The sequence below is a fragment of the Aulostomus chinensis genome, chromosome 9 (genome assembly GCF_037954235.1).
Source record: "Aulostomus chinensis isolate RoL2024-O1b breed Wild chromosome 9, RoL_Achi_v1.0, whole genome shotgun sequence".
Classification (NCBI taxonomy): domain Eukaryota; kingdom Metazoa; phylum Chordata; class Actinopteri; order Syngnathiformes; family Aulostomidae; genus Aulostomus; species Aulostomus chinensis.
Genome location: NC_141328.1, coordinates 5,043,087 through 5,058,741, shown reverse-complemented (window position 1 = coordinate 5,058,741; position 15,655 = coordinate 5,043,087). Strand labels below are relative to the sequence as shown.

At 42.9% G+C, this 15,655-nt stretch overlaps 1 protein-coding gene across 2 annotated transcripts in view; it reads left to right on the top strand.

The window, feature by feature from the left end:
- The first annotated feature begins 1,663 nt into the window (after positions 1-1,663).
- Positions 1,664-15,655, top strand: part of plxna2 (plexin A2) — a 195,209-nt gene continuing 181,217 nt past the window's right edge. Inside the window, exon 1 of one of the 2 annotated variants that reach the window (XM_086213282.1) lies at positions 1,664-2,207. The gene's annotated coding sequence lies outside the window, so the exon portion shown is untranslated. Of the gene's footprint in view, positions 2,208-11,094; positions 11,182-15,655 lie in introns of those variants that run through there. The other variant, XM_086213283.1, reaches the window with a different exon arrangement.

Here is a 15,655-nt window from a genome sequence, read left to right as displayed (position 1 = left end):
TCTTCTTCCTCCTGGCAGTTTTGCAATACTTTTGATGGGAGACACTGGCTCCATTTGCTCCACTCTGCATTATTGATGCATCAGAGAATGTGGATAGCCTACTTTTTGTCATAACCCAGGAAGGATGAAGATCCAAGATAAGGGTACGTTGTGTTCTGATAATATTTCAATCTAATTACATCACTCAAATAGAAAATAGAAGTAGTCTGTATGTCTGTATGGAGCAACTGGACGATTTTCTCAGCCCTGCGTGTACTTAAATTAAAGCAATATTAAGATAATCAACAGGGGGAAAAAAGATGATGTAGTTTTCTGTGCACCACTTAATGCACCATCGACAGAGCCATACAAGTACAATTAGCATGCAATACAACTACATTTTATTTTAGAAAGATCCTGCTTTTTACTCTTCATGCATATATCAGTTACTGCCATGCAATTAAAGGAATAACTTTAACAGCTCCATTACAGCGATTAAAATATCTGAAATTCAGTGTTACCGATGTTAGGCCACCCATTTAATGGTCTTACATTTGAATTTGTGAGATTTAGTTACCACAAATGTTTCATCTAATGTCATTGATCTACCTTTTTTAAATTCTTTTTTTTCCCCTTTGTCAAAATGAGTCGAGCTCCTCCATGACAAAGTTACATTTTTGATGTTAACAGTCTCTAAACCCACGACTCAAACGAATACGTTTTACTTTATTCTGTGACTTACCTGTTGGCAAAATGTAAATGAACCAAAACTCACTCTTCAAATAATTGAACATACAATTATATAACATCTTTATATGTACTTGCAACAAATTCAATAAGAAAAATACATTTAAAACTCAACTTAAATTATTTGTTGAAAATGTCTAGAAGAGGTCTGAAAATGTGTTGAATGTGATAAATATAGACCTTTTTCAACTTTTTTTTTTTTTTAAGAGTCTAAGTTGTTTTGAATGTGAATGCTGGAACAGCAGCTCAGCCATACCGGTGAACAGTGTCATAAAAGAGCACAGGAAAGTTCGGTTAAAAGCCAGCTTATGTAAGGGTTAGAAAAAGCTGAACAAATCTGAGATAGGAGACCCAGAGAGGCTTGAATTTGTGCAGAAGCAGGTTCAAATCTTGGCCTATAGATGGCAGTGTTCCACAGGAACAGGGCCGAACCGGAGAGTCACACTGAAGCTGTTTGCAGTTGCTCAGATAAAACTATGAGCTGGTAAAATTCGTATTTTCTTTTCTGACATGTAAAGCTCAGTTCCAGGTCTATCACCTCTCATCAGTTTAGTCTGTTAACAATTTCCAGCTGGACTGGCGAGCAAGTTACAAGGTAGTCACTTATCCAAACTGTAAATTACATTTCGAGCTCAAGAGACAGATCAATGGACACGAAGCGCGGGGGTTTGAGTAATATTAGTTTTTCCTGATTGTACAAATTGCATTATGTTCGCTAAAAGCACCGAGTGAAAAAAAACAACCTTTTAATAATCTTTTTGTTATCTTCAAATAATGAAAAATGCCTCTTTAATGTATTTATTATGGATGGGGTTTTTTTTTTGGGCGGAAACAGTTAACACCATAATGAGTGTGAGGGGGCTGGGTTTAAACACGCAGTGTGTCAGTGGCAGCGTGTGTACACACACACACACACACACACACACACACACACACACGCACGCTACTGTACATTGATGGAGCCGCTGGTCTCTGTCAGTCCGGCAGAGTCCTGTGAGGAAGCCACGCTGCTGCGGGTCTGAGCCGACGCTGCGAGACCACACCGCCGGACGATGGCTGCTTGCTCTCAGCTCCTACTGAAGCTGTAGTGGGCTGTTGAACCCTGGAGGACCGCGAATCCCGCACTGGAGGAATGGGCCGTTTCAGTGACACGCTCGAGCAGTGAAGTACCATTACGCCGGGCTGCACTGCGAAGTTTACGCATTGAATTTCCCAAATACTCGCGATGATGAAGGTTGTGAATGAATGACGCCCGCCGCCGCATAACAGACGACAGACACCTTCAAGAATTGCAGGTGAATGTAAAAAAAAAAAAAAAAAATTGAGCCTTTCCGCAAAGAGAGGACTTTACCCAGATATTTTCTTGCTGTGGAGTCCAGCGCATCAGTTAAAACCCAGAAGACAGCAGCAGCAGCTGAAGCAGGAGCAGGAGCCGCGCTGGAGGGATCAGGATAACCGGGGAATCCAGTTTAAATGAGGAGGTGAGTGACGCTCCTTTAGGTGTAATCTGCTTTACAGGGTGCAAATATTTTCTTCTAATCCCGCATGACTGACATATGTACCACAAAAAAACCCCCCAAAAAACAACAGTCCCGCTGTTCTGCGGGGAGTTAATTTCCCACACTGCGGAGAGACAGCTGAAGAGACATTATTCAGTTTAGGCTGCAGGCTCTGATTAGGCGGCTTGTTTCAATATTTTATTCTAGCATTGTGTCCCCAAGAGCTCACGTGAAAAAGCAGGACTGCTAATATTTGTGCCTTATATGTGGTCCAGCTGGACTTGATGCTTTACACAGGTGTTGCATAGATCGATCCTTGACATCACTACACAACCCTCAGTTTAGCTGCTTTCAAATACACCACTCATCGGGGTTACAACCAGTACTACACAGAATAGTAATAAGCTCTTCTTCTACTGTACTTAAAGAAGTAGCTTACTGAAATATTTGGCAGCCGTGGGGTCATTTGCAGTGTCTCTATTTCGTGATGCTTTCAATCATCACTCTGTCTGAGTGTGAAATGACTTTGATTTGGTGACCTTGCTTGTAACCCCATCATAACACATCCATGTTGACAGTATTCACGTGATATGTTTATGTGTATATATATATATATATATATATATATATATATATATATATATATATATATATACGGCTTTGCATAAAGTGCTGGCTGACCTGGACTTGTGCAGTGCCACTGCAACAAGTGAAGTTTGTAGTAGCAGGGAATGAACGGTGCCTCTCAGACTCAAGTAGATCAAAATAGCGTCACAGTGTCACTGGCGTTGTGAGTGCACATCTAAATTGAACACATTCCCATTTGGATTTGTTCTCGTCTTCTCAAGTGCTACAAGCTAAAACCCAATTTGCAACAAAACACAGCGATCTGATAAATCGTTGCCAACTGGCGCGCCGGGATCCAGATTGTCGACCTCATCTGTCCAATTCAGCAGATGCACCTACAAATCTTCACTCTCTGTCCGACTGTCAGCTCTCCGGCAGGCACCCGTGACAATGACTCTAAAGAAAATAGATGTTGTCTTAAGTAGAAAATTGCTTCACATTTGCATGAAAATAACTTACAGCTGCCACAGCGGATGGGCAGCATATTAATCCCTCTGCCTGTGCAATCAGAACCTGGTGTCTCTTTGTGAAATCAAGTTGGGTTTTTTGTTTTGTTTTTAGTGTGTGTCCATGTGAAGCGTGACACACACACATCATTATTTTAATATCCATCTCAAAGAGGAGACGCAGCTTGACCCCAAAACAGCCACCATGCTGGAAATTAATGCCTTTGGAAGAACAAACCAGCGCTGGTCTGATTATCACATGCTTATTATATTCACTTAATTAACTCCAGTTTTACGCTGACAAATACACAGATAGAGCGCAGCTACCACAGTGACCAGTCGTCTCTCGCCAGCCTGCATTCCAACCCGTGCTGCCTGAGCTTTGATTCATTCATTCCTTGTGTGCCAGGATCATAAAATAACATTTTAGGACTACAAACTTCTGTCAATAAAAGATCACACAAGTAAATCGCTGTTAAAATATGTCTAAAGTTGCTGTTGATCATTTCTCTGAACTCCAGAAAATCCCCTGGTTGCTCTCGTCTTAAATAATGAAGGATATCGGCAAATATTTTAGTAATTCTGCTCAATAAATCACTTTCAGAGCTATACCTTCTAAAGTCGAGCTGTCCAAGAAAGCCTTTGGAAAGTAACATCACACGTTGCTTCGATCGATAACCTCGCCCAGGCTGGAGAGAAAATTACTTCAACTGGACAAACTTAGATCAAGCTTTGTGGAGTTGATACTTGTGTGCCTCTGCCTCGCCACTCTGCTGGGGGGCTGCAGTATTTCTGAATGAGTTCCATGTGAAGCTGTGTGGTCAGCAGGACATTTCTATCTGGTCATGCAGAAGTCCGTTCAGGATTGTTCACCCTTTGCAGTTTGACTTGGCCTTCGGTGTGAGCATCTTTTGTGAGCTATCAGCTATGAAATTAAATGTGGAATTTTATCATAACCTTCTGAACAAGACTGCCCATCACCACCACCATCAGCAGCATCAGCAGCAGCAGCAGCTCTCGCCTGATTGGCACCCGTGGCTCAAGAGCGTCCTCTGTTGAAGAGCAAAGCGCCAAAACTAGTTAATTATCTGACAATGTGAGCGCACCTCCTCACTCTCTCTCTCTCTCTTTCTCTGTCTTGGCCTTCATCCTAAACCACTCATCAACTCTGATGACTGCTACAGTAACAAAAAACACTCCCAAAAAAACTGAACTGCATGACTTGCTGCTGAATGAGTCTCTCCTGCTTTTCTGAGTGCTGCTGTGTCACCACCAGCAATCACACAGCACACTGCTTGCTTCTTTCTCTATTCCCCCTCAAGGCAGCCAGACTCACCAGAGTTTAGCTTGAGAGATTTTGACAAGTCGCTATGCATGAAGGCAGAATCCTTGACCTATTTCTTAATGAGCGAATACTGCAAATGCACTCAGCGGCTGTGTATTCTGAACCCCCCCCCCCACACACACACACACACACACACGCACGCACGCACGCATACACACGCACTCCACCACCACCTCTTCTTACAGCAACCCCCACCATCCCAACTGTCTTTTTGCCTGCGCATGCAAGCACATGCACATAATGGAGCTTTGTGAGTTGACTGACTCATTCTCCAGGAGATATCAGTCCTCCCATTTACTATCTGCTTGAGTGTACAAATAGCCAGTGAGTGTTTGTTTTAATGCAATTGGTCTCCCGTCTTCCCTCTCTGCGGCCTGTTTATCTACACCTCTCAACTGTCCAGCTGTCACAACAAGAGATCTCAATCTCCTTGACCTACACACACACACACACACACACACACAGACACACACACAGACACACACACATGCAACGTTCTCTCATTCTCTCAGCCGTGTTATTTTTGTCTCAAATTCACGTTTACATCGAAGGCGTATCATGTGAGGATTGACACGAGTGAGATCCGGATCGGCGGTGACACTGATCAAGTGGAGTGCAGTCGAGGAGAACATTTAGTCTGAAAGGGTTGGAAAAGCAGAAGATCGCGGTGGCGGTGTCTTCATCCACGCGGCGGCAGCTACAGCAGGCTGCTTCATCTTCAGTGCTTGCTGCCTGTCTTCTGGATAATAATTGTAAACAACACGGGTTTTTCTTTACCCGCTTCTGATGTTTCAAGCATCAGATTCAGCAAAGGATCTCTCTAGGCGGTGATTATGCTAACAAATGATTGTTTGAGCTGCTGCCGGTTGTAGAGGAAGTGTAGGAAGTACATTTCTCTACATCTGGTGTAAGATTACACACATTTGATGCAGAGATTCTGTCACTGATACCTAGATATTTGGTAGGAATCAGGTTAAATTTGGGAACAGACACTTGAGAGCTGTGATCGTAACTTTCACAAGAAAGTAAAGCAAAGCCAATTGATTTCTCACCATTAAATAGATGAATATCAGATCTCTTTCATGGAGAAGTAGATGATTTTCCCTCACTTTGTCCACCACTCTCTGCCTGGATGAGAATATATTTGTTTTATAATATCTGCTTTGTGCCAGGGAATTAAAATCTTCCAGTGGATGTGCCATTGATATTATAAAGATACATATCATAGATCTTAAGATATTGCATTACTCATGTGGCCATTCCCGCACAATAGCAGATTGTAGAAAACACCATGGGGCTACATTTAATGGTCTAGTCATAGTGCTGTAACCATTTTCATCATCTTGAGTAGACGTCAGTGACTTATTGAATCGTTGAAACCATTTTAGATTGATGACTACAGGCCACAACATTGTTAAGTAACAGCTTGCCCTCTATGAGCAACACACAGCGCAGAGAGCAAAAATCAATGTTACTTCTTTGCCTTTCATATTTCTCAATAAACACACACGCAGTATACTAATGTGAGTACTTAAAAACCTCAACCAACGCTGTTGTACATAGATATGAGTTTTCTTGTAATACGGCCTTATCCAGATGTCACGTCTAGTCAGCATATTTACTGCCTGACTAGTCTTCAGTCTTGGCTCTCTGACGTACAGAAACTTTCCACACGTTCCCAAACTTTGTCTCTGTCTCCAGGCAGCATGCAACATTGCTGGAACAAAAGAACAATTACAGCTGAACGTAATTCCTTCTAGACTTCTCTCTCCATGTTTCGCAAGCTGGGCAAAAACCACTCTTCTTCTTCCCCGCCTTACACTCATGCTACCTATATCGCCATCTTTTGATGACAATACTTAATACATTGCCCAGTTTGTTCACTTCAAACCAGTTGCTGGAGATTTATATGCCTTAAGCTGGATATTTGGTTATGTATTGGGTCTATGACATGTGACCTAGGATGGAGACATTTATAATTCTGCGGTGGCCTGGCTGTGTCGCACTGCAATGCCGCTGTGCTAAGTTCCATTTACTGTCACCAGTAGCGGCTGAAGTAGAGTGAATAGTTTTGAAGTTTGAGCCAATAAAGGTTGAAAAGTTACATTTACAGGAACAAATAAAACGGATGATTTTCAGAGCAAAGGAAGGGATAATGTGGAAATGGGCATGTGAAAATTTGTTGGAGGAAATATGATGCTTCTTAGCAGACGGGTTACAGTTGTTGTGGTCTGTGTCGATGTGAAGCATAGCTATATTTCCAGTTACGGTGTAGGGTTTAGGTTGTAGGGTATTGTGGTGATTTCTGGAGTTTGCTTCAAATTGGCTTGACAGTTAAATGGAAACAGCTTGTATGGATGTGTGTGTCCACAGCTACCACAAAAACTGTAGCCAGTCTGATCCGAGGACCAACAGGGGGTGGTCGTCCCTCTGCCAGATGCAGTGGCGACCAGTCCAGATCCTGCTCTGTCTGTTGATGGCAGCAAGTTAGCGATGAACCCCAGAGTGCACGCTGCGGTCCCAAAGGCTTGCCAGCTCGATGAAACAAAACCTTTTGTACAACTGCTGAATCCTGCAGATGGAGGAATGAGCAGAAAAGAAAGTAGAAGGAATAAAGGAACTTAGTGGAGCATGTTTGTGGGTAGGCATTTGTGCTACTCTGTTAGGAAGCTTAACGCCCTCACAATGCAATACTGGCAGAACTTAAATGTTCTTTCATTGACATGCTGCGAGCAGCTTTGGGCCCCTATGTGAGTGGAGAAGGGAGTCTGCTCACGAGGGCTCTCCAGGGCACGGGAAGCCTTTATTAAGATGTTAATAGAACTGCCTTCGTGACACATTTTCATGGGACAGGATCCCTCGCCTCTGCCATTCTTTACAGGCTGAGTCGAGCCTGCCACCATCATCAGTCTCACTCCCTCACACAACAGCCTGTTTAGGCATTCAGCCCCATCGCCATGTTCCCCTTCCCGCCGCTCTCACTCCTTATCTGATCTCTGCTGTCACAAGCCATCCTATATTTTACCACGTGTAACAAAATTAAGCGATGCTTGCGATAAGGGGCAGCCATCTTGGCACAGGAACGCATGGAATAACAAATCCGCCTGTTTGTTTGTTACCGATCTTCACGCAGGTTGGAAGTCAGACTGTCAGCCCAGCAGGCAATGAGGGCTTTTTCAAACACTGCCAGCTGGTACTTTTTTTTTTCCAGGACACTACCTTTGTTGCTTCTCCTCAGTCACCTAAGCCCTCAAACTTCTCCCAAGGCTTCTCAGTGCACCGTATCAGAGCAACAACAGAAAGAGAGGGAAATAAAGACTTTATGAGCAAATCCTTTCATTTTCAGGAAGAGCACCAAAATGCATTGTCTCTACATTTTCTCTTTTCACATATATAAGTCAATTTAGCCCGACAGCATCAATAATCAATTTACTGGTATCATGGGAGGATGTGGTACTTTGTTTGGGGGAAAAGACAATAATAAGTGAGCAACAAAAGGAGGAGGGAGAGAGGCAGAGTGGTAGGGGGGCTTGTGTTAGACGCCAAGGGGGCAGCTGTCAGGAGCAGATGACAGTGTGTATGTATCATTTGTGCTCGGCTTGCTTGTGTTTGTGTTAATTTTAATTTGTATTTGTTTGACTGCGAGGCACATGTGTCTTTTATACAAGTGTGTTGTTCCTTTGTGTTGGAAAAGGAGGCACCGGGATAGACCCTAAAGGCAACACCATGCTGTGCTGCCCATACTGCCCCCTGGTGATGAGGATGCCCCTGCCTACTACAGAAACAGTCGCCATGGTTACAGCAGAAAAGGGGCGCAAACATCCCTTGTCTTGTCTGCTCATGTGCCATTGGGGAGCACAATCAACGGCAGCTTTATTCCATTACAATTTACACTTCGGACCAATTACAAACAGGACCACTTTCAACTCAAAGCCGCTTTTTATGGCCATTAGTTCTCTCAGCCATGTCAAAGCAGTGTGTAATTTTCTTACAAGATGGTACATGACCCATGCTAGTATTTACTCAAGAATAGTACAATCTGTTTTTAACATTAACCTATTTCTCTCTTTGCTTCAGCGTTTGTCGTGCTGTCTTACAGTATTTAATTTCCTTCTCTGGGGCTTGAAGGCAACACATCTCTCAGATTCCCTTGTTGTGCTCTGAGTTTCAGTGGCATGTACATACCTGCACCTCTGCTCCCCCTACATTGTTACTATTTTGCAGTCAGCCATGGACATAGCTGGGTGGATAGCGCGCTCTCCCTCTCTCTCTCTCTCTCTCCCTCTCTCTCTCTCTCCCTCTCTCTCTCTCTCTCTCTTAGTCTGAGCCTTAACCCATTTTCAACCCTCAGCCCTTGAGAGATAACACAAGAAAAGAAAATGGGAAATAACGCCTTCCAAATTCATTCCTGAGTGAGATAGCAAAACTGTCTGGAAAAATCCCCCCCCCCTCCTTGTTCTCTCTTTCTCACACAAACACATCCTCTTGATAAACTTTTTTTTCCCCCACTGTTTAACCAAAGTAAAATGAACTAAATCGAACCCTCACAACTTCAAAACCTATCGCGTAGCCCACGGTGGCGTCCTGTTTCCCTGTGATACTGACAAAAGGCAAACGATTATACTGAATTAGTCAGCTGCTGCTTTTGGAACTGCAAATGTGACTTTAAAATATGCAAGGTACATATTTATTCACTCCAATGCTCGGTAATGTGAAGAAGACGCTCGTCGGATGGAAGGATCATGAATGTATCGTGAAGAAGAGGAAGAAAAAAGTTCAGTCTGAAGCGTCTGTAACTCCAGACTCTTTTAGCCCAAGGTGATTTGTAGTGCCCAGGCCGGGGGGGAAATAATTTCTCTCCTGGGATAACAGTTATGTTTATGCATGGATACGTGACTCTGATCCCCACACTGAAGCAAGTGGGAGGACGGGGTTGAAAGGTACTTAAAAAGGGTAGGCTGCTTGTAATCGAGCACTCACAGAGTCTTTGCTGAGGGTGTGTAATAGCTTTGCTGGCATGCTCAGGGCAAAACCAAATGTTTTTGTTGTTGAGCTTGACTTCTGCCTGACCTTTAAGATCACAGCTTTGTTCTCCATAAGCATAGGGCTTTGTTAGATGTGTGGGATAGTGAAGAACAATATATCCTGTTTCCCTCTCAGTACATTTCAGAGGGCGCATCTTATCAAATGATAAACAAAATAACCATTGTGAATCAGGCTGCACAAACTGAATTGGCTCATAGTAACAGTGTGCCTGCCCAATGACTGCTATTTGTTCCTGCCAGCTAAATATTATCATGATGAATCTATCATAGGGGAAGTTGAAAGTTTTTCTTTGCCTATTCTTATTTCCTAGTGGCCCTCGCTATCAAAGAGAAACACTGCATGCCTTCCGTTGAGCAGCAAGAGCAGACGTATTATTCTGCCTCTGTCATAACCAATGAGATATGAAACATGACCGTGGCGTCTTCCTGCAACCTGCAGCAGATGTTGGGAAAATCCTTTACGTTGACAAAATGACATGATTTGGTACCACACCGCGAAAAACACATGATCGCGGCATCATCACACATCCACTGCGATGTGGGTCTGAAGTGTTTCTGTAGCGTTTAAGGAGAATGGATCAGGGTATCTAAGACAATTACTCTGAGTATGACAGCCAAGGTTTTCTTTTCTTTTCTTTTTTTTTGTGCAGTAGAGGACTTGATATCTCCGTCTTATCCATGAGGATGTTGATTAAATATGACCGCTGTGAAACATTTGCTCGCCTAAGGGAGACAGAGGTACAAGAAGGGATTGAGTGGAGAGAGCAGGAAAGGATTGAGCAGGTTTGTACTTGAAAACAGCCAACGAGCATCCTTCCTTGTCGTTATGTACAAGACACTGTTGAAGCTAATTATGTTAAAGAGTTGCATTTGACATGTTACCTTCATTGAAGTCTCAACAGACACACTTTTATTCTTCCCTTCCTTCATCTCTGTGTAAGAACAAGCTAAAAAGGCGTCTCAGAGCTTGTAGGTGCAATGTTTACTATTAAGTATTTTGCACAAGTCTCATGCTGCTGCTACAAGCCCTCCCCCACATTTCGCAAAGAACATGTTCAACCTGACAGGGGTGAAGAGGTGAGACAAATTTGCATTTTATTACACTTTGCTCAGTGTTTCAGGCAGTATTTTTTTGAACACAGTGTTTAATGTAAAGCGTATGTTTTTTTCGGTAGTCCAATTTCCTTAACAAACAGCTCACCTATTAAAGGGGGGGGGGGGAGGTTCGATCAAAATGATGATATATTTCATGTTGTATTGGGTTTATCCTTTTGAAGCCGGTGCGTAACAGTAAGCAGGATAATCTTCTCCATGTCCACCCTCCTCTTTTTCTCCTGCTTCCTCTGTCTTCTGTTTATTTGGCAGAGAAAGTGTTGGAGTGCTGGATGGAGGCATGCCAAAGGGGACTGGCGTGTGACTTAGATGCTGGGAAATGTCAGCACATTTTCACATTCACCTGCATTTAAGGGCCAAAACCAACATTCTCTTATGTTGTGAGTTTTGTTTTGTTTTTTCTTCTTCGTCCACAGACAAAAAGAAAAAAATGTGAAAACAGGAGTTGAAGACAGGGAGGGGAGGCTTTGCAATGTTTTGAATAGGTACAGAGTACACATGCAGTAATAAGCATATTCCCCTGACGCAAACACACACTCCTGTAAATCCTTCATTCCATCGTTCATTCTCTGTGTGCAAACATTGACAACCCTGATAAAGGACGCTTTGCTTTTGTTTATTTTGTCAAGGCTAGAGTGTTCATGGATCGTGTTGTATAATGTTTCAGAGGAGTAAGTTTTGAAAACGCTGAAATGTAGTGTGTGCCTGTTTTTCTCACTGATGGCGCTCATCGTGTACCGTAGCTCTGTGTCAAAGTAAACAACTCACATTCCCTTTATGCACCTCTCTTTGACGCAACCAATCAGAAAAATGAAATGTAAAACTGGCTTTATCGGATGGAATCATTGTAACGTAGTTATTTTATTGAAATTCCTTTTTTTATAAGAACCACTGCTAAAAAAAAAAAAAAAAACTTTTAAAAAGTGCTTAACAGAATTCAGTGTCTCAGCTGCTTGCAACATGTGGCAATAAAAGTTCTGTAGTAGGAAAAATCTTTGTAAAAAGAATGAATGGGAAAAAATAGTTATTGAATCTAAACACATCAGAAGCCTTGACATGACTTAAATTAACTGAAAGACTGAGCGAGGCTCAGGGTATCATCCTCAACCTGAGGAAGATGTTATCATTTATTATTATTTATTAGATTGGAAACCAGTCTTTGATTGGACCCACACAATTATTTGTGCACTTGTTTTTGTTGTTCCCAATGCAATCCTGGTGCACCGCTTCTTGTTGGCTCACCTTGGAACGGTGAATGAGAACAGCCTGCATGCACTGAGCCTACGAGTGCTCTGGGTCACTGAGGAAGCTGGATGTAACAATGTCCCGAAATCCAACGTGCTCAGAAAAAAAAAAGGGAGATCTGGGTGTGTTATTTGCAACACTGAGTCAGACAGGAAGAGGAGAGGAAGTCAGAAGGGAGGGATGGAGGATGAAGGCAGAGCTGCTTTCGTTGAAAGGGCTTTGAGTGCCAGGCACAGGTACCGCCAAACTGGGACACTTAAATGTTGCTCTGTATATGAGCTTACGTTCCAGCTGGATGTATCATCAGTGCACTTTTCAACACCACGAACAGTGCCTCAACCGATGAAAAATCGACTAAAACTTGTAAAAAAATGTTATGAAACAGCAGCTAACACAAGGATTGCATTGGTGGAACAGAATTGATACATCCATTAGTTATCAGACTGATGACCTGCAGTGGGGCACATTCTTTGTCGGCTTTTTTCGTCTGTATTACAACAATGAAATCAACACATTTAAAGCTAAACTCCTGCTGTCTTACAGGGTGGCGAGGTAACCAGCCAACCAGCCTTCATCTGTAAAAGTCCCTTTCACTAATCAAACATTGCTCCTTTGAGAATAGCTCACCAGAGAGAGAGAGAGAGAGAGAGAGAGAGAGAGAGAGAGAGAATGTTGCAGTCTGCTAGGTATTTGTTGGGATTTGGGACAATGAGTTTGAAAACGGTCAAATCAGGACGTAGCATAGTTTAGCTTAATTTAATCCAGCATCCAATGCAAATGGCAATAAGGGATTTCTCCCAACCAAAAACAAAATTCCAGACTAACTGTTCCCCAGTTTCCGTCCCCCATGCTAAGCTAAGCGAACTGCTTTCAGGCTAGCTAATATTTGTGCCCTCAATACAAACAACTGCATATTGTAAATGCAAGCAGAAAAAAAAAGTCTTGTGACAGTGAAGGGACAGATGCCATCAAGTGGTAAGAAAAATGAACACACTGAAGTAGGAAACCAAACCGTGTTGCTGGGTTTGCACAAATGTAACAGAGGACTTGAGACTTGCTGACAAGCGAACCCTGCTCCTGTGATCCCACAGGATTTACACTCGTAGATAATCTCGGTGTGTGTGTGTACAAGTATAATTCTCCAGATTAATGGGAAAACTCTGAATGACTGCTAGCATGTCCCGGCCAGATTAAAACAGCAGTGAAGCAGCCACCAAGTGTCCTAATTAGCCCTCTTCAGCATGTTAGTCTGCCCCAGCTGCTCCTCTTTATGTTACTGATGAAATGATGAATGGAGCTTTTTTTCCACTCAGTTACATTTTCTCGAGGGTAGCAAACAGTTGATTTTTATCGTTTTTCTCTTTCCTGTTATTGCAGTTTTTTTGCTGGGGTTTGATTATATGTTTCCCTACTGCTGATGCAATTTAATGGGAACGCCAGCAGCGGGGCTGTTTTGTTTGGCTGAAAGGGGGGAATGCCGAGTACTGTACCCCATGTTTTGCCCCCTACTCCCCCAAATACGAAATGTGGTAATAAGAGGAAATACTCCCGCTGCCCGCTGCTGTGTTTATGCTGACTCTAATGTGGGCATCAGTTTCATCATATCCTCTGCCACAGCGTACTTGTCATTGAGAGGTTTCAGTTACATCTCTCAATTGAATGGAGAGGGGCTGACTTGCTCGCAGAAGCCTCATTTTACTGCTCCACTAAACCTGTGGCCCAGTGTGATGGCTTTTAAAGCAGTCAAGCCACAGTATCCCTGCCTCAGCTTCATCATCTATGTGTGCGGTCTAAGGAAAAAGTTATTACAAGGTAAAGGCTTTCACAGAGGAATTCAGATTGCTTGGGTTTGGCATTGGTAGCACTGACCAAGCAAGGGAATGCTATTTTTCTTTGATTTATTTTCAGTTATTATTTCTTTTTCTTTCTTTTTTTTTTTTCTTTTAAATTGATATTGCTCTTTCCCTTCCTCGGTTCTTCATTGCGCTTTCTCTCACTACTCTCTCTTTTTTTGGCTTGTCTGTCTTGTTGTGTCTTTCTGGCTCCCTCTTGCACTGTGGGATCTTGTCCCAGCCTGCCTCACTTCCTTAACAATGAAACAGATGCTAATTTTAATCATCTTACTAGTGGAGATTAGTCTTTGATCAAACTTAATGCTCAGAAAGCAACTGCCGCATGCGGTTTCGGGGGGGGGGGGGGGGACTATGCCTGTAATGTTATCTGGTGACTATGGTGATGCAGCACAGAGGAGCCGCTACATTTAAACCCTTAACACATGTACCCCTATAGTCACACATTATATAAGATGTGCAAAGCAACGCAAGAATTACCATTTATTTGAAACTGGAGCTGGATTTGAACGATTCCTGTACAGAATGTAAATGTTTTCAACCCCCAACACCTGCTTATGTGCATGCAAGTGTGTGTGATTACATCAGTGACATTCCTCCCAGAGATCCAAGCCTCTCCATGGGTTACTATATCAAGATGTAGTACAAGAAGAATACTGATGGACATATAAAACATGCTCTCCCGTGTCTGTCTAAAGAATATGGATGGCCTGACTATCTCCGCGTTATATCTCCAGCAGAGCAGAGGACACACTCAGGAGCCTCTGGCCTGTGAAAATGAGCAGGAGCTCTTATTCCCAGGTTCAGTGATGTAGTTGACAGGCTGTAGTAGCTGTTCGTACAGCTCTGACAGACACAGAGCTGATGTGACAGCGAGAAATTTTGTACAGTATAAGCATCCTACGTGTTTGCTCCCCCGCAGTCGCCGCTATCTCATTTTAGGCTGCTTGACACTCCTTGGCTCATCAGAAGGGCCGGAGCCAGAGCCCATGAGTAACTAGAGATGTAATGAAATGAAAAGGGCAAAAGAAAAAAGAGGTGGTGGGAGCAAGATAGCGGCATACCAGGCACATAATAGTCCGTGGCGTCCAAGGTTTTTCAGCATTGTATGCTTGTTTAAAGCCACAAAATATAATCTGGGAGAAGTCAGCAACGCTATTTCTTTTTCCCCTCGTGTCCCTGTGACTTTGAGCACAATGGTTATTGGACCTCTCCCCCTTCTAATTATTCGCCGTGCTTCATCACAGCGGTGGACGATAATGCTCTCACAAACGCTGCCCACATCTCTTGTGTATTACACAGCACAAAAGTCAACCTTCACAGTTTTAGTGAATAATACCATGCATTGCTATTAGGCTGCCAACACTCTATTTTTCATCTTAGAGCTTCTAGGTCACCGTGACATTATTTCCTTCCATCTTGGCCACTGTTCACCCATTCAGGTGCTTGTATTATCTTGTGAATGCCTCCAGTACAGCAGATGCTACAAGTCACCGCTAGCCTTTCTATATCCTCTGCTAAGTTTAAAAACATGTTCTGTTTTTGTAAAGGACAAATGTAAGCCATGTAGGACGTCCTTTTAAGATTCTGTCTACTCACGATACTGTAATTTATAGGTATACAGGATACTTTTTATTTTGGAAGGCTTGTAACATTCTTCCTAAAATGTCCACAGTGGTTAAGTAGAGAATTTGCAGTGGCCAAATGCCTGCTCCACTCTCAGGACATTGGTTTACAGGAAACCAGCCAGTGCTTATTT